The following is a 25,071-nucleotide window of genomic DNA, read 5'->3' on the forward strand; positions in this document are numbered from 1 at the left end:
GGAATCCATAGGCCACACAAATGTCTAAAAACAAGATTTTTCTTGGAATTACGACATATAACCATAGTTAATGTGGAAAATTTTACTTTTTTTTCAGTCATGGAATGGAAAGTAAAATATGTTTGAATACATAATTTTAAAAAAATGTTTTTCATTTTTTTCTCACAGTTTAATAGTCCGTTCTAAATTATGAATGTTTATCATTGTGTAATTTGATGATGTTTTTATTATTATTATAATTCGATCATTTTTTGTTTACTCTTATCCCCATATTTTTTAAGCTTTTTTTTTAATCTTTTTAAGTATTTTTTTTCTCTTCGTCATGAGTAATTTTTTTTCTTGATTTAACCTTCCTTTTTTCTAAATTTTTGGCCAATGTAAATGTATCTTCGAAATTTCTTTTGATTTTCCAGAATTCCTCACTGGATAATAAATGAGAAAAAGGAGTTTCACAGTTTGAGTAAAACCCATCTCTCATTGACTTATATCTAGTAGTTACTTATGAAACCAATCGTTTTTGCAACTAACAATGCCTCAAGAGGATTTATCTCAAAATCGGTTTTCAAGATACTTTCATTATTAATGTTAGTTGTCTCAGCTTCAGAGCCAAAATTTGATTATACAATTGTTCTTTTTGAAATAAATTCTTCAATATTGAGAAAAGCGCAGGCTATTGGATATTTGGGAGATTAAACTTTTCTGTCAATGTTCTTTTAAAAATTTGCAACATAACTTGTGAGATTTCCTTCTCAAGCTTCTGAAGAAATAGCGCATCGTTACTCTCGAAGCATGTGTTTTGTTGATAAGTTGTCTTGCTCATTAACTCTTGGTGTCTGTTTTGCATGCATTTGTTACAGTCAACGTTTTCTACATCGAATGAAAAAATATCGCATTTCATAAAAGCATTTTAACTTCATCAGTTGATGCCTCAAATCTTATTTAAAAATGGATGTAAAATTTTCTAGACATATTGTTTTACAATTCTTTTGTTTTCAAGATCTAACGAGATTTCCAAGAATTACGTAGAAAACTAAACCAGAAAATTTGTTTTGAGGAACAAAACTTGCTCAGTTTCAAATTGATATGAGATTTATACCTATCCAGAAGAAGCAAAATTAGGAATTTGATTGCATTTTTAATTAGCCATGGGTAGAAACATTTGCAATATATTTGTAAAATGTTGCTGCGGTCATCGTTTCATTTCATGAATAGCTTTTACCAATGAAATATGTAGCAGGGACTGATTCTGTAATATCTCTACGAATTCTTCTGTAAGGAAAAACTACCAATGGAGGTTCTTTTTCTTTCCTAGGTACTTTAGAATATAAATCCTTATAATTTTTAAGGCCGCAGATTTTTCCCGTTTAAGGGCAGTATTCAACTCTTGTTTCATTCGCATTGTAAATGCAATCACTTTATAAAAGGATGCCAGGGCTACTTCCCTCCTAAAGATTCTCTGAAGTTCTTAAAACCAGTATTTCGAATATTATTCTCTAAGGGAAGTTCTGCCTTTTGAAATTATCTTCGCATTGCACTGAGTTATGGGTGGATGTCACCTTAAAAAAACTTCACCCATTTTTCACCTAGATAATTGTCTTTAAATGGATTTTTCCTACCAGTTCCCGTTAGGACATTAAAGACGGCAATAGGATAATAATTTAGCTAATTATTGGCACAAAATCCTGCAAAGATTCCATTCAAGCTTTTATTATTATATTCAGTTGTTATATTTAGTTAATAAACATAGTTTATTAAAGAGTCTAAGGTATGATGTAATAACTAATCACTACATTTATAAAGATAAATAATAAATTAATTATTATTATAATTCTTTAAATAAATTTAGCAATTAAATTTGCATATTTAAATGAAATAGTTATAGGAACTATTCATACAACATTTAACTGAATTTTAGGAGTCCTCTATGTCGCTGAACTACTAATTATCCAAGTAATATCATATTTCACACATACTATTCATTCACTGGGAAATCTATTCTCAGTGAAGGAACATGCCTGTTCCTTAACTGGTTAGAAGTTGTTTTTTTAATTTCTAACATAATTTTGATTTATAATATAACAAAAGGTACAAGAAAATTAAAATTTTTCTTTTATTTTCATTAACTTGAAAAAATCCCAGTAAAGGAACACTTGTTTATACATTGGTTTTTCATCGTTCTGTAATCCAGTTAATAAACACCCCCTAATCTCAGTACTTGCTTATGTTATGATGCTTAAAATAAATAAAACGTTAATTCAATGACCATATTTTGAATTCTTTTTTTCACAATGAAAAGAAAAAGCATTATTATATGCAATTAATTGTAGTTTAAACGGATAACAACAAACACTGACCTTATAATTTTGTCAAAGAAACAAGGCGTTGAACAGATACTAACAAATTCAAAACTTTTTCCAGAGAAGACTCAAAGACCAGATAACTAAATGCATTGTTAAAGAACTTCCTATTGTTAGGTAGTAAGCTACTCTTACCAATCAATCTAAATTAAAACGTTTAAAATCTTATTTCTAAGAAATATCTATGAAATGCTCCTTCATTTGTTGGTTTTCCTTATATCATCCTAATCTTAAAAGAAATTTCCGGAAGTGTATCGCAGAACTATTTTACCAACTATTTAATAAAATTTTAACATTTTAAGATTCTTATTCTTTTCCATTTTACGTTTATTATTTCTTCATTAATATACTAATAATTTTTTGGAACTTTAATTTAGATTTTCTTTAATTTAGGTTTCCTTTTCAAATTATAGTCAAGTTTTTTTTAAAGAATTATTGTCTGCTAGCTAAGAATAAAACCTTGTTAAGAAATTAAAAACATTCAGCTGTTTAAAATTATTTAATGCAAAACAGCTGATTATTTACTTAGCATACTATTTTTTTGAAAAAAGAATATAAATTGTTGATTGTCTTTTTTTTTTGTTTCTTGTGACTTCAACTTAGATTATCTAAAATAGTGTTGATGTTTTATAAGTCACTACAAAGAGGATAAAGATACCGAACATAAAAAGCTGTGGAATACGTAGCCAATTTTTTTAGTGTCTTAAAATATCTCAGTATCTTAAATGTCGTCCTACTATCTTAGTTATGAAATTAAATTTTTAATTTTCTGACCACGTGTGATTCACTAATTATTTCATTATATCTTTTACTCTTTATGATACCAAGTAGATTTTTTTTCCTGATAATACACTAAACTATTTAGTTTAATCTTTTACTTTAGCATGATTTCCAAGATATTATTGTAGTATAATTTGTTATCAGGAAAATGCCTTACTTTGCTAATCAGGAAATACTAAAAATTGAAATTTGTAAGGATTCCGAAGCTGTGCACACAATACACAATTTCCGACCTTATTTTAATAAAAAAAAATTTAAAAAAAAAACGTGGCAAGTAGGCTAACATACTTTTTACAGAAACTGTGAAAACTAATTTTTCCTATATTTCGTCAAAAGAGGATAAGAATGATATTGCTCCAAGAGACCTACTCAATAATTTCGCTATTTCCAGAATGAAATCTGTTTGATCGAAACATATTATTCCTTGAAAATTACACGAGGGAAAAATTAACTTTTATTATTTATCTAAGCTTATTCCATTTATTTAATGATAGCGGTATTAAGGTTAAGGATATGCGTCGGAAGCTCCGTTTATTATTATACTATAAATGCATTAAATCATGTAGCTTGAATAATTTATTTTAAGTAAATTATTTAATAATTTTAAGCAAATAAGGGTGTAAAAATAAACTCGATCGAAATACTCCGAAATTATACCCTGAAATATATGTAGAATAAACTTTGGAATCGATATATAAAAAATATCTTTTCAAACAACTTCGAGTAGGACGGAAACGCTAACTTGTTTAAAAAAGTTGTCCTTGTTACTATTTAATTTCGATTCCTGGTACTAGGGGACATTCCATTTTCACATTCGACTTTTGAAATTTCAATTGTAAACGGAATTTTTTTATGACCTTAAACTAAAATGTTAAGGCTTGCAGCAAAAAAAAAAAAATTTTTTTTTACTGCATTAATGTTTTTACAAAGTAGTGAATTATTATTTTTTCAATCTAAGAACCTGTGCCTATAACATATGTAAAACTTATTTTAATATCGAGTGAAATAATTTAATATGTTGTGTAACTAAATGGATAATCCCAAGAAACTGAATCGAAAATATAAAAACTTCATTGATTTAAAAAAATAATAGATGATAATAAAAATAGACATGTTTTGAGCGTCCAATAATAAAAGTCACAAGTTATCCAAGCCTGACAAGTCTTTAGAATGGTCGATTATATTTGAAAACTCGAAACATGTCGACTTTTACTTCCCTCTTCATATGTTTTGAAGCCAGTTGAGTTTTTATCGTCAATTATACTGTTTTACATTTGGGTCTTGATCATTATTTTGATAAGGATTTTACACTAGTTAAAGTAAACATATGCATTTTAATATTTTATCAGGATTCATATGGTCTTTAAAAATGTAAGAACATCAATATTGTAAAAGTTATATTTAACTTAAAAATTAACATTTTGACACCAGATATTTTGAGTTAATGAAATTAAATATTTTATCTCTTAAGCTTTTGTGCCCCCATTTCAGTATCTTAAGGATCTTACGAGCTCTGTTTAAAAAGAGAGCATCAGATATATATAAGAAAACAAAAATAACCATAGTAGCAGTATTTGGTGGTAAATGTAGCTTATCGTAATTGAAGAATATGCTGTGCGACATTTTATGGTGAATTTGCGAACGTATAAGTTTCAGAATGTATCGAAACATGAGGATGCTATTTGCTAATCATCTTTATCCAAAGGAAACGATGTAACCTAAATATCTAGTAGAATGAAGCGATTTTTTAAGCAATGAATCCTACAATTTGCAACATATTATTTCAATATCTTATTCTTAAACATAACATATTTCAATCTTTTTAAAATGCCACTAAACATTCAGCAATTCCTTGAGTTATAGAAAAAAGAAATATCGTATATTATAGAAAGCCTTGTGAATGTGCATTAGAATTATTATACAATCTACATTTTATTTTTCAAGCACTTTTTCTTTCCTCAAACTTTCTTGCCTAGAAGACTCGATTAAAACTGTAAAAATGATTATCCCTAAAATTTTGTATATAGCTATAATAAGTTATGCTCATTTTATTTTAGTATAAAATCCTCGAATAAATATAGTAAAAACAGTGTAATCTAAATAATATCAGATAAAAAGTTCATGTATTTAAATTCTAAAAACTATCATAAATAATTTATAAATCGATTCAAATTTACTTTTCAAAGGAGATTAAAATAATATTTTTTTTCCTTTTTGGACAGAAATCCCCTAAAAAAATTGTTTATGGCCTGGAAACTTCGAGATATTTTCTATTAACAATAAATTAAGCCCCTCCGAGCAATCACTGAACATTATTTCAATTTTTTTACTATTAGAGTTTGGTTGCGTAGCAACCTAGTAAAATTAAGCACTCCTCTTTTGAATTAGTCAATGGGTTATCTTAAAATATTTATTTGCGCAGGCGACTTTTTTTGGCGGTTTTCTGGACTATCGCCAAATATATAAACCTTTATTGCGGCCCAATTTACCACCCAATTTTTTTAAAATTTTGTCTACCCCCACTAATTCAAGGGTCTAGATTCCAAATATGTAAAAAAAATTATATGTTTATTCAGAGAAAGTACGTTTTTGTGTCTGATTTCGTAATTTAATTAATAGTTAGCACTAATTAATTAACATATTTGAGGTCACCCCCAGGAACCATTAAGATTGACACTTAGTTCGTGAAAATCCGATCATTAGAACGAAAGTTATTCAGGGTGATTCGTTTTTTTTTTTGCGGACTGTACACTTCCATGTGTAGTTGCATTATCACACTGTCAATGCTTAAATAGAAATTTGTTAAACTAAAGTTTTTATACTGTAAAAGTAACTTTTAAAATTTCTCTTTATTCTTATATTAACATAATCTATTTTTAGAATTCCAACTGAAGGTGATAATATGTTATAAATGATACTGTTTTTTACCTATTTTGATATTAACTTTTGCTCTATATAATTTTAATTAATCAACATTTGAAATAAATAAACATATGCCTTCGTGGGGTAAATATACATACATGGTGGTGGGTCTAGTGAGGGCATGGGGCTTAAGTGGACTTTTTCTTTAATGAGTTAGCAACTTAAGTTTAGTGTGGACAAAAGTGAGGCTAAAAAAACAAATAAAAGTGTGTTCAGTTAGTGTGGACACACACTAATTTCTTTCAAAAAATGTTATTGCAGGAAGTCTAGATATAAACTAGACTGCAATAAAACGTCCAAAGTATTGTTAAAGGAAGTTTGTAATTAAAAATTGTATTTAATAAAGTTTTTTGACAAATTTGTTACAGTGTCCTCACTATCCTCCTCACTATCCCCTCTTCTCCCTTACGAGACTATAAATGCTTAAATTGATTTTGATATTGGGTTTAATTACGAACTGCTTATGTTCAAAATTTTTAACGTGTTAATAATTTCAATTAAATAAAACGTTTTTTACTCATTTCATTTAATATGATGTTTTTCTTCAATTTATTTATAAAATATCCTCGAAATAATAACAAAGCAAAAAATTAAAATAATTAAGAGACCCGAAACTGATTCACCTTTCGCTCCATTAACGTTATCTTTGTTTTCTTTCAGTAGAAAAATGCATATTCTTCAAACGCAACATAAAATTAAACAGATAAGGAATATTTTTAAAATTTTGTTCATTGTCTTTAAATATTTTGATAGCTTAATGCATTAATAAGCTTTGTTATGTTTTAAAATTCCCCTTATTATGGCTGAAAATGTCTTAAATATTCTTGTAATCCCATACAATATGTATTTAAAGATATCTATCTATTTAGATATCAACAATATCTATTTAAGTAGTAAGTAATACGATTTGGGAAAATATAATAATAAATTATTATCTAATGTTTGCAAACTCGAATTTTTTCTGAAATTGAAATAATGAGTTATTGAAAATTAAAACTAGAATATGCTAATATTAAAGCTAAAGAATGTTAGTTACTCATGACCAGTTACGTAATAGAGTTAATTTACTTTTTTCTTCAGATTGCTGATTTCAGTAAGTTTTGCAACTGAAAGATTTAATTATGATTTGCTTTAATTTGACCCTTTTATTTAAAAATTTAAGTTGCATGAGATTAAAAAAAAACACAATAATTTTGGAAGGGAATTGTTTTCTGGATTTGTTTTTCATTCGGTATTTTAAAAAAAAATGATTATTTTAATATTTTTAAGTTGGACTTTTTATTTTGGAAGAAAAAAACATTTCTATAATTTTTTTAAAATAAAAACTGACTTTTGCATAACCAATTCGGTTTAATGAGTTGAAAGAAGTAATGATTTATTTAATTTATGGCTATCATTCATGGTGAATTAAGTTAGTTTATTTAACATTTTTTATCTAGCAAGCTGAATAATATTATTTAAACGATAAGTTCGAACTTATCATTTATGATAATTGACTCTCATAACTTTTATCTTCTTCTTTCTAATGACGGTGTTGATTTGCATTTCAGATAAGCATATAATTGATTTTTCAAAACTTTTATCATCAATAAAATCGATTGAAACTTTTCATCGGTTCTTGGTGATTGTAATAGAAGCTAATTATTTTCATAGTTTTGAAGAAAAATACTTTATTTTGAATATTTATTCCTAATGACTTAGTTTTAGTATATTTCAGTTCGTGTGTGTTGCGATATGCTGTACTAATTTCAAACAATAATTATTTCTTTATAGTTTTTTATATATCAGGAATTTTGTTTATTGCAACGAAAAATTTGATGTTATTATTTCCTAAATTAATTTCTATCATCTTTATATCCTTCATCATCTGCTGATTTTTCCTTTGAACTGTTAGAAATTTCTCGGAAAAAAGATAAATAACAATTCATTTAATTTTTGCTTTACCATATTCAGGCAAAACAGTCAAATAACTGTAAATAAGACGGTAATCAAGCTGTTAACTGGGAGGAAATTCGTTTATTAACTGCTTTTGCCTAATACGGTTAAGCAACCAGAATTTTATCGCACCTATTGAGCCCACCCAATGAAACCACTGAGTTGCTTGCATATTATAGTTAAGAAGACTATTCTGTCCGTCTCATGACCGACAGAACCGGGGTTTGAGTCTCAGCTCTGACACCACAATATTTCCTCCATTCACTTCAACTCATGAAAAGTTTCCAGTGTCCTGTACATCAAAATTTGCTTCTTGCACTCTCTAATAGTCAGTACCGAACGAAAAGGCTTGCTCTCATGTCAAGTTAAATTTTTTTTCCTTCAAGGATTTGAAACCATACTAGTTGTAAATAGTTTAAAAACCGTACATTTTGTACTTATGTTTTTTTAAAAAACCATACTCGTTTTAAACGGTGACAAACCCCTAAAGGTGAAAAAGGACTTTCGAGTAAATTTTACGGTTGATTGGATGGGTAGACTGCTGCCAGTTATTTTACCGTAATTTCAGAAGGAAAATTCTAACAGTTTAGCTCGGCTTTAACCCTGTTCTGCACCACCCATACGGGGCATACAGGGAATACTACTGAATGATCAGTTTAGGCCAAATCTTCAATTTTCATTCCAAGAAGTCTTTTAAAAAACTCTTCAATTCCTTTGTTTATTTTCTTTTGGTTCCAGTTTCTTTTAAAACGAGTTTTTATAATACAAAAAATTCTTTGAAATAAAGATAATTTAAATAATAAATAATGCGTTTTGAACTAAGAAATAAAATTTATTAAGGAATGCAACACATTATTGATGCCAATGATAATTAATTCTGGTAAGCTACTAATTAAAGTAAAATAATAAGCTATGTACTAAGGAACAAAATTAATGAAGAAATGGTACTAACTCGTTTAAGAGAGCGTAAAAAATTGTCCAAGTATTATTGACGTCAATGATTCCTTTGTCAACCACAGCAAGGTAGCTGGTGCAAAGTGAGGATCAAGCAAACCTGTTGTGCTTATTCCAGTGATTTAAGAAACGAGGCCAAAGAAGGTTGAGACGGAGGAAAAACGGAGAATCAGGGAAAAGTGAATATAGACAACTTTTTCGACGTATTTATTTTGTTTTGTTTTATTACCGTCGTTGAACAGCCGACCCGATTGTGGGCTTACAACTACCAATATTTAACTCCGTAGCCTTGTATATTTAAACCCAATACAGAAGACAAGGGAACTTCTGGATCAAGTACTTAGAAAAATTAGACTTTGTGGAAGACTTTTTGATGGAAATAACCCGTATTTGTGTTACATGGAGAGAAAAACTACGAAAACCTCCCACGGATAGCCTGACGACAAGGGAATTCTACCCATGACTCTAACCATACGTTCATTCAACACATGACTATCCCCAATATGCTATACTGCAAAAAATAGAAAATAAAAAAAGAAAAGAAAAGTCCCGTGAAATTTGCGGATTAAAACTGGAAACTGGTTTTGCAAAATTTACAAAGTAAATCCGCTGCCGAAATGGTGTTTTACCTCATAAAAGCAAGTTTTCTCTATAAAAATTACGACGAAAATCCCAGGTCAGAATGGTTTTTAACTTACCAAAAGAATTTTTTCCGTAAGGCGACGAAGAAAATCTGTAGTCGCAACTGTTTTTTATCATGCAAAATAAACATTTATCGGTAAAAATAAAACTGCAGTCACAACGAAGTTTTACCGTATGGAAACAAGTTTTTTCCTGTGAAAGTTACAAAATAAATCTATACTTGCATCAAAATACGGATATTTAAGCCAGGACTATGATTGGTGCTAGCCGGGAACAGAAAACATGACCAGTCATCGTCATGATTGAAACCTAAATCTATCCCCTGAGCCACAACGGCTCTAGTGTTTTATTATGAAGAAAAATCTGAAAATGTCTATATCTTAGAAGTGTTACATATTGGAATTTTTCTTAAGTATAAAAAAGTTTAAGACTATAGTGACTGGCCCACCTTTATAAAATTTTTTGGCAACTTAACTTATCAAAAGGCTATATCTAAAGAAAGATAATATTCGGATAGAGAAACAATTTGACAATAAAGTCGAATCACAGTTTTAATAGAGAGTTTTTGCAAAGCGTTTGTCTTGCTTGATCTTACGAACTTCATTTTCTACTACTTGGCGAGACCTTTAAGAAACATTCGCGCATGCGTTGTGAGGTTCAAATGTTGTTAGCGTTCGAGTTTTTCCATGCATATTACGTATGTTATGTTAAATTTTTTTTATGTATGTTATGTTTAAAGCTGTAAAATGTTTGCAGAAAATTTAGAAAAAGTATAAAAAAATATGCGCAAAATGATTTGAGGAAAGGTAAAGTTATCGTACAGTAAGGAAAACTACAATTTGAAATAACGGTTTTAAACCGTTTATATGATAAAAAGGAAAAACCATTTTGTCAACAGAACAGCTTCAGTGTGGGCATCAAATTCATTTGAGATAAAAACTCTAAAAAAAAATCTATCATAAAATTGCACTTAATGTTTTTAATATTTTTTTACCATAAATTACTTTTCAAAACATTTTAGAAGCAAAGAACTTATTGTTAAAACAGAAAAGTGTTCTTTGAAAAAAATATAAAATGACTACCTTTTTCCCCCTCTGAAAACAATGTCTTAAGTTATCATTATTATTCTGTTCACTTTGTTTATTTTTTTCATCAGTCATAAAAAATTGAATACGCAGTCATGAATGTTTGAAGACTATAAATGCTTAATATCAGCAAAGACAAATGTTGATATTGCATAAATAAGAGCTCTGCTTTTAACTTTTTACTATGTATAGAGCAACACTTTACACGAATTAATATATTTTTTTAAAAAGTTTACTAGATGGCATTAGACTCTAAATGAAGTACCAGTAGATGAATAATCATATGGTAAGTAATAGTTATCTTCAAAGTAAACCAAATAATAGTGTATTGCATAAATAGAATAAAAAGATGACATACATAATACTGTCCAAATTATTATGATAATTTGAATTTTCACCTCTTATTGCAAGGTAACTAAAGGCATTTGCTAAGAAATAACACTTTCATTGTGTTATGAATAATACCTGAAAACAATTTCATCTTGCCTTATTCATGTATTGAGATTTCAAATCTGAAATTAATTTCTCTCCTAAAACTATAAATTGTTTTAAATGACATTTTTAGTCTACTTTTTTTGTTGAAATGTACAAGTTTAAAAGCGTTATATATAACAAGAGGTCGAGTAAATGTAGCGGAAAACTTATAAGCGAGTTAGGGGACATCACCATTTTTAAAATTGCATATGGATCCGCTCCCGGAAATGTCGTCATACGCGGCTAGGGGCGCTTCCGTTATTTTGACCTGTTCAAAAGCACATGAAGAAACAGGTCATAAAAGGGAAGCGGCCCTAGCGATGCATGATGCCTTTTCCGGGTATGGGTTCTTATGCAATTTTAATCCCGGTGATGCGTCCTAAATCCCGTAGAAGTTTTCTGTGACATTTACTCGACCTCCTGTTATTTATGACGAATTTGGTCTTGTGTTCTTTCGCAAAGAATAGACAAAATTTGCATTTGAAAAAGATAACTATAGCTTGGAGAGAGAAAACGGTGGCAGATTTCAGATAAGCGATAGGAAAGTATCTAAAATCTGTTAAAAAATTTCAAGCAACGGAAAAATAAATTGCTCCCTGGTGTAATATAAGCTTAAAAGAAATAATATTTAATATAATACAAAAAATAAAAATTTTTTAAAAAAATTTAATTTCTTTAAAAATAAAATATTACATATTTATTTTATTAGTCAGAGTTTTAAAATCTATGTAACTTATTATAATATTCTAAATTGAATTTTCATTAACGTTATCCTTATTTTCCAAAATAAATATGTATGAATATGCACATTTGTATTATTTTAAGTTAACTGAATATTCTGATTAAGGACAAAACTGCCTAAGAAATTTAAAAAAAATACTATTGGGTAAAATATTAATTCAAAAACTATTCATTTGTTAAAATGTTTTACTAGGTTAAATTTTTAAATTCAATTTTTTAAGGTCAAGGGATTTTTTTAGCAATTTTATTTACCAAATTAAAACGATATATATATATATATATATATATATATATATATATATATATATATATATATATATATATATATATATATATATATATATATATATATATATATATATATATATATATATATATATATATATATATATATATATATATATATATATATATATATATATATATATATATATATATATATATAGCGGAGGGTTGCGTAAACGTAGCGACAAACTTCTGGGGGAGTTTGTATACATGATCAGGATTAAATATTTTTATAAGAGCCTAGCATTCCATATATTGGAACCCATAATCGGAATAACGGCACACGCCGCTAGATGCGCTTCCTTATTATGACCTATTTAGAAGTACACGAGGAAATAGTTCATAATAGAGAAGCGCCCCTAGCGGCTTATGATGATATTTACAAGTATTGGTTTCTATGCCATTTTAATCCTGATGATGAGCCCTAACTCCACATGAAGTTTTCTGCAATATTTGCGCAACCCTCTAACATACATAACGTTTTTAAACTTCTACATTTCTACAAAAAAAAGACTAAAAATATCATTAAAAAATTGCAATTTGGAGTGAGAAGCAGAATGCAGATTTGAAATCAGCGATACGAAAGTATCTAAGATATTTTAAACAATCTCATAAAAAATGTTACCAAGTGTTATTTTCAAAATGCTCCTATACATGTTTAGTGATTATCTGTGACTTTAAAGCAAAAGTTTAAAATGTTTGTTCCCGATTTTTTAATTTTCAACAGCAATGCAACCGTAATTTCCTTTTCATTCAGTTATGAACAAAAAGTTCTAATTCGGAACACAAAGAGAGTTAAACTATTTTGATTGTTGCTACGGAAACATGCCTAAAATTTATCGATTCATAAGTTTAATCAGTAATTTTGGCTTAAAAAAGTGATGATCGTTGTCGCCAAAAATGCGGATTCAATAAAATAATGAATGAAAATATGTTCTACAAGCTTCAAATTTTTTTTCCTTATTGTAAAACAAAAATAAATGTTAAGAAAGAACTATAAAACTATCTACATTGTAAGATACAAAATATGATTCAGTTAGAATTGTGCTTGATAGATTTTATACTTTTCCTGTTGTATTAGTATTTTCATTTTTAGTTTTAAGGATTTTAACTTGTTACTATTTTTTTAATTATTTGTTTCACCTACTTAGAAAGAAATTTAGGTTTTTATATTTTTGTTCCGGTAAATTTCATTTTTCAGATTCTCCTTGCTTTACAATATTCAACTATAATTCATTTATTTTCATAAAACAGTATTTGAATCAATCATTATATAAATGTAGTATCAATCATTATATAAAATGTTCTGTAAAGACCACTTTTAATATATATTTTTGAAATCCTCTGCAAAGAAGACAAAAAGTATGTAGAATGAGGTTTTCAAATTAAGGCTTCAGCGCAATAAATATCGATACCGCTATCGAAATCTTGCGATTTACTTCTCAGAATTATGGTCTACAGCCGTTTAAATTCGTTTGGTTGCCAGAGAAATTTTGTCCAATGGTGAACATTAGAAACATCTTCAACTCCCATCTCGTAATCAAACTGGTTTTTGGTGTTTTTCATTCTATCATCCTCACTAGTGATTTAGCAGCCTTCGATAGCGTTCTTCTATTTCTCTCGCTTAAATATTAATTAATTTCGCTTAAATGTTGTAACAAGTATTCTGAAAGCATACATTAAAAGGGATGATTATGCTGCATTCCGTAAAAACTAATATAATGACAAACATCTTTTAGTTCTTTCTCTTACAACACTTTTTCAGATTTAAAAAATTGTATATTTTGTTTAGTGGATTACAGCTTAATTAACAAATATTTTGTATATACAAGTAAAAAGTCCCAAATAATCCCAAAAATCTTGTGCGGTAAGACAAAAATGAACAGATCGAAACTAACAGTCGTAGATATATTTTAAGTGCTCTAAAATAGGGTGAATGAGAAGAAGTTTCTACTTATTTTCAACTTATGTTTCTTCTCATTCGCGTCAGACAAGTCTTGAAAATGGGTGCCTATTTTTGAGTGCTTGACACATGTCGACTGTTATTTCCAATCTGTATATTTTTGAAGCGAATGAAGTTTTTTTTCATTAAGTAACAGTAATAAATCAATTTAAATAGATTATATTTCAGCATTTCAGTTTAAAATAAAGTTCTATATTATGATGTGATTTATTATTATGGTTTTATCACTTTTATATAATAATATATGTATGTTTCATTTTCTTAAAAGACAAACCGCACATAAGCACAAGCTTTTTATATAATCAGAACCTAAGTATATTAGAAACCACTACATTGAAAGAAGTAAAAATAAATGAAGTGAAAATAAACAGTATTGCACATTAATATTTGTAGCATTTCGAAGCAAATGTCCTTCTTAACAACTCAAAGTGGTTCAGATTATTGATTAACCAGTGCGAGGCATAAAAATATAAGTAAATGGAAGCTATCTGTCTTTTTTAATGTATTATTCCATTGATAAATGATTAAAATATAATTTATGACATAACTTTATAATAATTGAAACTAAAGGGAAAGTGAAGTAAAGTGCAAGAAAGTTAAATTAATTTGAAATGGAACATGCTATGTATTAGTAGTGCTATGCATTTTAAAAATATTTTATATTTAGGGTATATTTTGTTTGGTAAAATTTACATTAAAAAATGGTTTTATAATCTGTGATAAAATTTGGTAAATATGGTCATGATATCAAAGAGCATGGCATAAAAACCATTTATTCAATTAAATTTATATATGAGTTATGTATTTTTTTACTAAATGTGTGTTAATAAAAACTGTTTTCAAAACCAGAATGGTTTAAATACCGTATATTTTGGTTTTTATTACTCGAAATATGTTGTTGTTTTTTTTTTTTAACCAGAAATGTCACTACCGTACTGTACGTTAATTTTACCAGAATTTTTTTACCCCTCCTCTAGTATTTAACTGTTTTAAGTACAATTTCGTATTTTTTTAATAAGTTTAGTGAAAGTCTTTTTAGGAAAATTCTTTAAGAATGACAAAGAAATTTTGTGTCACAATTCCCTTAAACGTTTGATGTCATACCGATAGTAATCAACGAAAAAAAAAAGATTAGTCATTAATATTAAATTCACGACTATAGATTAATGGACGAAAAATCGTTGTTTCTAAATATACGCAGATCCAAAAAATAAAGCAAAGAAAAAACTATTTATACTTTATAAGAACTTTACATGTACCTTTCGTATCCCGGAAAATAAATTTCCTCACAACAGCAAGTCGAAACAACGATTGTTACCTTTGATGTTCAAGTGACCTTGCTAAGATTCAACAGTAATTGTCCAGCAATATGAAAACAAACAGTCATAACATGATTTCATTGCATGCTAAAATGTCAAAATGTGTTTTATTTATTTATTTAGAACACTTTAAAGAGGTAAATATTTTACTTTATCTTAAATAGTATTGATTGTATTAGATTATTTCTTCATGTTAAAATAAAGAATGTTTTTTTAAGTAGTAATATTTATTTAAAGGAAAAAAGTGAAACATATTTGTAAGTTAAGCTGTTAAGTATATTATTTTTCGTTACTTTTTTGCTTTGAAGGTGAACAAAGCATCGGTTAAAAGATATTTGCGCCTTCGAAATAACATTTCATTTTAAATTACATGCTACTTTTGTACTTGTGTGTAAAATGCTATAATTGTTAATACTCGCAAATTAAAGAGTTACATGAAAATAACTTTTATAAGTATTACAAGTTGCTTGTTGTAATGTTGAAATATTTTTTTATTATTTTTTATTTTTGGATGATATGGTATCTATTAAAAAAATGAAATCAATCACATTCAAAATTTATAAAGCGCTCTTGTAAATAACAACTGACATTTTTAAATATACTGGAAGGCTCGACTGCCGGTTTGCTGTGTTAACCATGTTTCCTCCATATCCATCATTGTTTTGTTTTTTCTTCTTACAATTGATATTTTCCCAAAAAAACAAATATGTACTTTTTTTTTTTGCTACAATGTGCTTTTTTCCTTTTTATTTAGTAGAGATTAAATTAATCTTTTACGGTATAAACACTAAGAATTAAATTAAAGCAATTAAGGTTCATATTTTGTTTCATTTATCGAAATCAAGTTCATAATTTACTAATTAATGACTGTTTTGACACTTAATTATTGCTCACATTGCATTAGTCTTTCACCTGTGTTCAAGCTTTGGAACAAGAAATGAGGCCATCTATCGGCAAACTTAAAAACTAATTTTTCTTTCTTCTTTCTTAATTTAAGAAAATATTTCAAATAAAACATTCCTAGAGAGATTTTCCTTTTTTACCGAAATATTATATTTCCAAGATAACTCTAAAGAGTATCTTTAAAATTTATAGAAACTATGTTGTGTATTTAACACTAGATTGCCTAAGGAAGTCATTTTGACTGCTTTTAATTTCAATTAGAAAAACAATGATGTATGCAATGACATGATTTCTTAGAATTTTGCGACTTTTTGAACAACATAAAAAAGTTTTTACTGTTAATATTTACTAATAACTTGTTACATAACTGTAAATAATATAAAACATTTTAAAAATTAATTTTAAACAAGTTTATTGACGCATTCACAATCTAGTCATTTTGACTGCTTTTCGGCAATGTAGGTATATACTAATTTTCCGTCTTTCTAGTGTTAAAAAGACCTTTTGGAGCTTGTTGTACTACCGAAAGCGTAACCAGTTAATCAAATGAGAAGATTAAGAGTTTATTTAGTTGAATAAAAAAAAAAAGAATTATTTTTTTTTGCATTTTTGAAATGTTTAATAATAATAATTAAAATTGTTTTTAGATTTTTCGAAAATGTTACTTATTATCTAGCTCTTTTGAAGAAATATATTTATATTTAGGCTTAAAATTATTCAAAATGATCAAATCCATTTTATCCATAGCTGGGTGATTCTCACGAAATATGACAATTTACTGTCTCTTGCTTCAAGATCTATATGCTACTAAAAGAACTTTTTTTAAAAAATTTTAATAAATAGCATTGCTGTTAGCATTTTAAAATGACCTTGTACTAGCATTGGCTGTTTTGTATATTTAAAAAATTTAATTTAATTTCAAAATGTCATTTTCCTAGTTTGTCACAGAAAATATTTCCAATAATAACTAGCTTCAAAGCATCCCATACATTTTTCAATATCTAAATTTTTTTTTATCTCAACCATTGTTAGCATTTCCAGAATATATGCGGAGGGTATTATTTACAAAAACTTTGTTGAAAATAATTTTTTCTGTCAATAATTTGCTTGTCACAAGAAAATTTGTCATTTTCCTGGCTACTTTTATTTAGTGATTTATAACCAAGATAGCAATCAATATCTTATGTTGACAGATTGATTAGAATACCATCCAATCTGAACATGTCTTATTGCATGAATAAAGTACCAACTTTCTGGTTCAAAACCTATTTCAAAAATTTTTTCAATGTGAGTAGGTTTTTATGTTGTCATTTTCCTGTCTTTTTGAAATCATTAATAACATAAACTACATAGATTTACCTGAGTTATTTCAAAAAATCCTGTTGTTTTCTGCGGAATGTAAACATCTTAGGCCGAAATGTTAAATTAAGGTAAAGTTAAATGCTATATAATGGCAAATTGTCATTATCTTGGCTGTCATTTTCCTGGCTTATGAATGCCAGGACATTGAAACAGTTACTAGAAATTTTTTTAAACAGTTGAATGTAAAGAGAGAAAGCAGATATTAACCTAATACCAAGTTTATGAAAGATTGTAATATGCTTGAATGTAATCAAAGTTATTTTTTTTTAAAATTTAATGATTGATTATTATACACAATTTTATTCTGTACATATCAGCAACAAAAAAATTCTTGATTCTTTCTACAGTGGATAAAAGAATTAATTTAAGCATTTCATGGTCCATCTAACGCAAAGGCTTAAGTTGAATTCTTACTATTAGCTTAAAATGACTGTTTTTTAAACTTCTAAGCTAATGTCATTTTCCTGGCATTCAAAATTTGGTGAATTTTTTTTTTCTTGAGTAAATGTCAATAAACTACACTGCTGTCTGTAAGATATTAATAAATGTAACTAAATAAATATACGAAAAAAATTTTTAGATTATTTTGAAGACTTTAAATTTGAAGAAATTTTTTGTTCCGAATTGTCATGCTTCCAAAGAATAACCCAGCTACGTTTTCGATACCTGCAATGTTGCAATAATAAATTCTTTAATTGACTTATTTATCTTTCTATTTTTTAAATTAATCTCCCTTTTCCTTCTGCTGGAAAATAACTTTCTATTGTAGCTATCCAATCTTTCTTTGCAAAAGTTAAATTAAATTTTTTTATCAATATTTTTTTTTGATAGTGCTTTCAAGCTTTATCTGAATAGCTGCTATTTCGTTGAATAAATTATGATATTTATGTATAGATCTTAAAATGTGATATAATTAAAAAAAAAATTTTGATATATATTTCATTGGTTGCACATGAACGTGATGCGCTATTTAACTTATAACTCTTAGTTCGGGAGCAAGCATAAGTTTATTTTATTGGAGTAGTAGGTTGCGGGGAATTTTATTTTAACAAAACTAATTAAAACACTTTTTTAAGTGAATTATGCCTGTCATTAACTTCAATACACCTTTGTGTGTGTGTATACGAAACATGGAAAACGCAGAGCATGCAAAATAACTTTCAGGTCATATTCGCGTGTCTGTTTCTTGTAAAATTACTTCAACTCATTTCTGTATCAAATATTACTCATAGATAGGATATAAATATTTTTAGCGCTTTAACCCAAAAGGAAATTTTTAAAGTAATGTTGCCAGTATAACATCCTATTATGCAAATTAGACATGCTGTTACACTGCATTATGGAAAAAGTACTAGATTTTATTCTTATCTGATCATTGTATCGTAAGATCTATTTTTGATATAAAATTTTATTTCGTAATTTTTATAGTAATATTTATTTAAATACAGTGAATCAGCGATTTGACAGTAAGTCAGTAAATATTATGGAATTTCAGACTTTTGTTCCCTATTTTTTTTAAAATGGATTTTACGGTAAAAAGTAACGGCACCCTGAGTGCCGGTGCTTTTTATCGTAACAGTAACATTTACCGTAATTTGATTCGGAATTTTTTACAGTCTAGGGGAATCATTAGAAGTGTGTCAGAAATATAAAAATTACAAATCAAAATAATTTATACTAGGTGATTCTCGGCAATTGGAATAACATTAGATCCTAAGTAATGGATAAATTAACCAATAGAATGCCTCGAGTGAATGGGGTAGTGATTGCTTTTAAGGGAGATTACTGTGATTAAAAGTATATTTGAGACCAAATTCTGCTGATCATGCTAAATTGTAATATGTATATCTGTTTGATAAAAATATTGTTCTAATGCGAGAGTTAATTATTTTCCGTATCTTTTGGACTAACTAAAAAAAATTTAGTGTATTGAAAGTTAATGAGTTGTTAGATATATTTAAGTCTAAAAACTTCCTTATCTTATGTTTGGGTTGGAAAAAAAATGATAAAATGACTTTTTTTGAAGCTCAGAAAACAAAATTGTATCATGTTACTAATTTTTTGTTTATAGTGAACACAAAACGATTCTTCTTGTAATTTGATTTGAATGATTTTAGCAATCACTTGAATATGATATACTTTTTTTTATTTAGAAGAATGCTGATAGAAGTAATAGATAAATAGTTTTCTGTCGGACTTTTTGTAGAAAAAAGAATGGTTTTAATTCTTATATAAACTCACGAAATCGACACGTGTTATCATTATGATATTAGAGGAATTTATAATTTTTTTTATCTATTTAAATACTTCTATTTAATCATCCTTGTTTCAACATCATCAGAAAGCAAATGAGATGCACATAACAAAACTATATTATAAAACCTATATTATCTGCCAATATTATCTGAGTCCTTGATAATATTAATCTAAAATGAGATAACCTACGACAGTAGAAGGCTTAAAAGGTAAACAAGAGATCCAAAGCTAGACTTTCTTAAAACTATATGATGTCAAACTTCTAGTCTCTAATAGTAAGTTTATTTGGAAGATATTTAAAGCAGGTAAATTTTTTTACCATATTTATTTAAATTTTTTTTACTATATTTACCATATTTGTAATCTGTATTATATTTCAAATAAAACAGTTAACACTTTAGTTAAATAACTGGTAGTAAGAACATGTTTATCGCTTCAAATTAATCTTAATTAATTCTTAAATACTGTTTTATTTATTAATTATTTTTTATTAAACTTTAATTAGATTTTAAATGTTTTGCTGCCATTTCTAAAATTTATTTCAGCTTTTTTGCACTAGCTGGTAACCATTACTATTAATAAGTAGCAAAATTGTCATATTTAAAAAGTCGAGTTTTTTATATTTTAAAATATGCAATTCAGTAATATTTACATTCGAAAGTAATTTTATAAAACTGCACGGTAAAAATCTTACATGTTTGAAATATACAACTCACATTTCTATAAAGAGCTATTGTGTGAAATAAACCATCGCTTACGTTAAATCACATTTTCTCAAAACAACGCTTTTAAACGATTGAAAAGTTTGGATCTTATTGACCAGTAATAACGTTCAAATGTGTTCTTTTTTAAACTTGATTGCAGTGTAAACTTGATTCATTTTGAACAAAAACATAGCACAATTTAACAGTTTGTGACATCATTGGAACTAAGAAGGTAAATTAGAAAATTCTGTGGGTTAAGAGAGAAAATGTAGCATCGTTGCTGGTTGCTTAGCAACACAAAAAGTAGCTGTAGTTTGTTTAACAAATGAACTCCAAAAGTTGTTCAAAGAACCATCAGTGGCTATACTGTAAAAACTGTTGTATAAAAAACCTATCCGATTTTGGTGTTGAAAAGCTCTAAAAATTGTGTGAATGATTAAGTTGCTTCAAGTTAATACATATTCGAGCCTTCTTAAACATTTCAAAGGGTGTGGTTAAATCTTAACACCAATAATTGATAAAGCTTACATTAATGTGCCTAGCGTTGGAGAAGAAAGTTGTGTATTTTGGAGCTCCAAAACTTAGACGAATAATTAGTGTATATTTGAACTATTTAAATGAATTTTTTGTGTAATCATTAGCGGACATTTAAATATATAATAAATGGTTTTGGACTATTAGAGGGCATTTAAATGTATAATAAGTGGAAGAAGGCAAATAATAATGCAATTTAATGATATTCACAATATGGTAGCTTAAATGGCAGTTTGTTTACTGGAAGTGTACTATGTGACTCATAGCAATTGTGAGTCAAAGCATGTGGAAATCATAGTACTATGTGATTCATAGCGAACTGATTATAACATATTTAATACTAAGTAAATAATCAAGTTCCAAGTAGTAATCTAAGTAATTTAAGCTTACTAATTTATCAAAAGTATATATTGTGGTTGATTATTTACCAAATAATTTCAGCCTTTTTGTCTGATTGATTTGACAATCTGCTCATATAAACTGTTATGAAATTCAGGTATGTTACTAGATATATAATAAAGACATTTATGTCCTCATAAGATATACATAAATCTGGCAGTTGTATAAACAATTTAATAGTAATAAGCTTCGATTCACTTAGGTTTTGTTCAATTTCATATTAATATTCTGTCTGCGATGTGTGTACGTTTGATTAACAAATTAATTTTATTTTAAGAAAAATTTTATGTATGCATTCTCAGTTTATATTCCTCGTAAAAGTAACTTCACAGATTCTAATCTGCATCATATCTTTCTGTAACTGTAAGTTTTAGTGTTACTGAATAGTAAACATGGTGTCTTAACAGTGTACTTTACACCAAGTACACTGTTAAGAATTTTGGTGTATAGTTGCCCACAGTTTTGGTGTTGGGGTAAACTAACATTTTTTACACAGCATGTTTTCACATTTTTTATTTATTTTTACACCATTGAAATTTTATTTATTTATTTATTCACTTTTTTAAAACACTTATTTTCTTGTACATGAAAAACAATTTATGGCTAAATTGCAGAAATTTTTGCTTTAAGAAATAAGCATATTTTTAGTAATATATTCGCTTTGATTCTTACTAACAATTGCTACATAGTCAATGTCATTGTTTGCACGATAACTACAGCTCTTTACTTGATAATGCATTCAGTTTACTTCATCCCTAAAAATAGTGCTAATTGCACACCGAAACTTCTAATAATGTTTTGTAAAAGAACAAACTAGGTGTTTCCCTACACCAGGAACTATATATGGTTTTGGTGGAATGGAACTTAATCAAACCAACCTTCACTTTTAAAGTGTTAAAGAAAGTATAAAAATGCTTGCAAAAATAAACCTTGTATCAGTGATGGTCAAAAAATCTAAAATAAATCTTGAGAAGGTGAATTCATCCTTGGTTTGAGATCGCTTTCTACTCTTGATGCGCGAACGATAATTCTTCCTATATTTCAGAAGGGTTTTCTAGCCTTGTTTTCTAAAGGCAGATTAAATCGATGTAAAAGTGTTGTTTATGCAAGATAAATACAAATTACATAGCGCGTAAACTATATTAGTTAAATTTAACATTATTTAAGCTTGCGAGGCTTATTTGCTAATCATTTATAAACCTTGTTGGGCTTCGTGATAAAGGTTGTTGCTGACATTAAAATCAACCCTACATTCCCGCCTGGGTATAATATAATTAATAATTTAATAATATACAAAAATATTTTAAATTATATTGTTTTGGAGAAAGGACAATAACGTAATTTAATAATATTACTAAACTTCACACCAAGTTGTTGAAATGTTTGGACATGATTCTGCATTTTCAGTTCATTAAAAAGAAATTGTAAAAAATGTTCCTCGCGCATAAGAAAACTGTTTTAGAATCGCTGTAATTGAATGCTCAATATTTTTTACAAAATGTTTATTTAGTCTTACTTTTTGTTGTACTTAATGTTCTCTATTTACATCGCGAATCTAATTCCCAAAATTATCAAAAGAGCAACGTTTATCGTCCAATATCATAATTTAAAACACTTTTGCGCTAATTATTTCTCATATTTAAGGTGTCCTCTTTAAATTAAGATCCTATTTAAGTTCAAGAAAATCCAAAGAGTGATTAGAAGTGATTTTAAGAAAATCCAAAAAGTGATTAAAAGTGATTTTTTTTTCTCCTTTTGCGTATGTAAATAAAGATTTCTATCCACAATTATTAAGTACAGGCAATTTTAAATATCTAAAAAATTCCTGATTTTTATTATTCTATTTAAGTGATTTTCTAACACGCTTGGTAAAATATTTTAATTTTTGTTTGCTTGTATGTTTTAGGAGAGAAGGATTACGATTTGAAATGAACTATGTTAAAGATAGATAAAGTATTCCGATAGATCCGGTTCTTATTTCGACTAAAATATATCGTAATCTGTATATCTCTGATGATAGAATAATTGTCACGGGATTCGCTTTTATGCTGTAGTTAATTTTTTTCGTTTTTATAAAAATAGATAATGTAAACAATGACATTTTTATCACGATTTATCCAGAAAACCTTCAACAATGTAGTGATCAGCAGCTACATAAAAATTCGATTGTGTGACTTTAAGTTGAAATGAATTACAAACAACTCTAGTTTTGTTCTTTTAAATAATTCTTTATTTCAATGACAAATCTCAGTGAAATGCAATATATGATAGCAGGAAAAAAGCCAAGATATATCATTGAAACTTGTCTCTCAATGTTTAATATTGGGGAAATTATTATGATTTGGTCTGAATTTAAGTTTCCTATGGAGTAATACTTTCAGATCCAATGTTTTTTTAAAGGGTTCTACCTCATGCTCAGAGAGCTTTTTTTTTAACATTTATCACGGAAATATGATGTATACATATTATTTGTACAATACAAAGATTTAAACAAAAATTCTTGTTGCATCTTAATGTACGGAATAACGTTTATTTAAAAAAATTCTGTAGTAGTAAGTTAAATTATATAATGATATGCATCCCTTGCATTAGTTTTCTCTATAAATGTAAAATAAAGACTGTATAAGTAAAAAAAAAACGTTACTTGGAACTAAAAAAATCTTATACTCCGTTGCAAGTATAGAAAATAACATTGCGGTATAGGATTTAGGTAAACATTCGCGATTGCATATAGTTCCGTCTTATTTCGTTATAAAATTTTACAATACAAAAAAAAGCTTTTAGAAGTTAAACCCGTCAAACAAAAATTTAAATCGCGTTATTGTTTATGATGTATATCACAAAATTATTAAAAAAAAGGTTATAGTTTCGAAGTCTTACTGTAATCTTAGACTTGGGCGATATAGTTCGATAAATAAGGAGAACATTCGTTCTTGAAACAATTATATAACGTTGCAAGATTTGATGGGGCCACTAAAAATGACGCATCTTATGCTGACTTGCCCTTAACAAATCAAATGCGAGATAAGAAACTTTTACTTTTGTCTCACTGTAGAGAAGAAAATTGACAACAAGAAAGAACATTTATAATTCTTTCATCAGTTTCTTTAAATGCGAATGTAAAGACGTATGTATATTTCTGGCAATTTTTCGATAGCATTTGTATTAATTATTATTACTTGTTAATTGATTATTCAATAAGCTTTGTTTTCCTCTTTTTACCCGTCTTAAGAAAGCAAGAAAGAGAACGTTTTGCAACGTCGTTTCAAGAGTTGGCGATGTTGATATACGTTCGAGCTGGGAGCTTGGCATTCATTTGACGTACACTTAGATGCAAACAGGCTCTCTCCATAGAGATAATGGTTTTTTCTTAACTTGTAACAGAGTATAATGCAGTTAACTGATCATCTTATTTGTAGTTGTGGATCGTAAAAAAGTTCTACATTGTTAATGATA

The 25,071-nt window shown here is 27.7% G+C and overlaps 1 protein-coding gene across 5 annotated transcripts in view; it reads left to right on the top strand.

Moving 5' to 3' along the window:
- The window catches only part of LOC107449958 (proton-coupled folate transporter), a 41,348-nt gene that overhangs the window by 4,624 nt on the left and 11,653 nt on the right, over nt 1-25,071 (top strand). For 2 of the 5 annotated variants that reach the window (XR_015434611.1, XM_087165794.1), the window contains exon 1: nt 20,149-20,283. The exons of 2 other annotated variants lie outside the window; for them this stretch is intronic. The gene's annotated coding sequence lies outside the window, so the exon portion shown is untranslated. Of the gene's footprint in view, nt 1-15,458; nt 15,595-20,148; nt 20,284-25,071 lie in introns of those variants that run through there. One more of the 5 variants, XR_015434612.1, reaches the window with a different exon arrangement.

The sequence above is a fragment of the Parasteatoda tepidariorum genome, chromosome 6, assembly GCF_982258835.1.
Source record: "Parasteatoda tepidariorum strain Cologne lab strain chromosome 6, Ptep-v5.0, whole genome shotgun sequence".
Taxonomy (NCBI): Eukaryota; Metazoa; Arthropoda; class Arachnida; order Araneae; family Theridiidae; genus Parasteatoda; species Parasteatoda tepidariorum.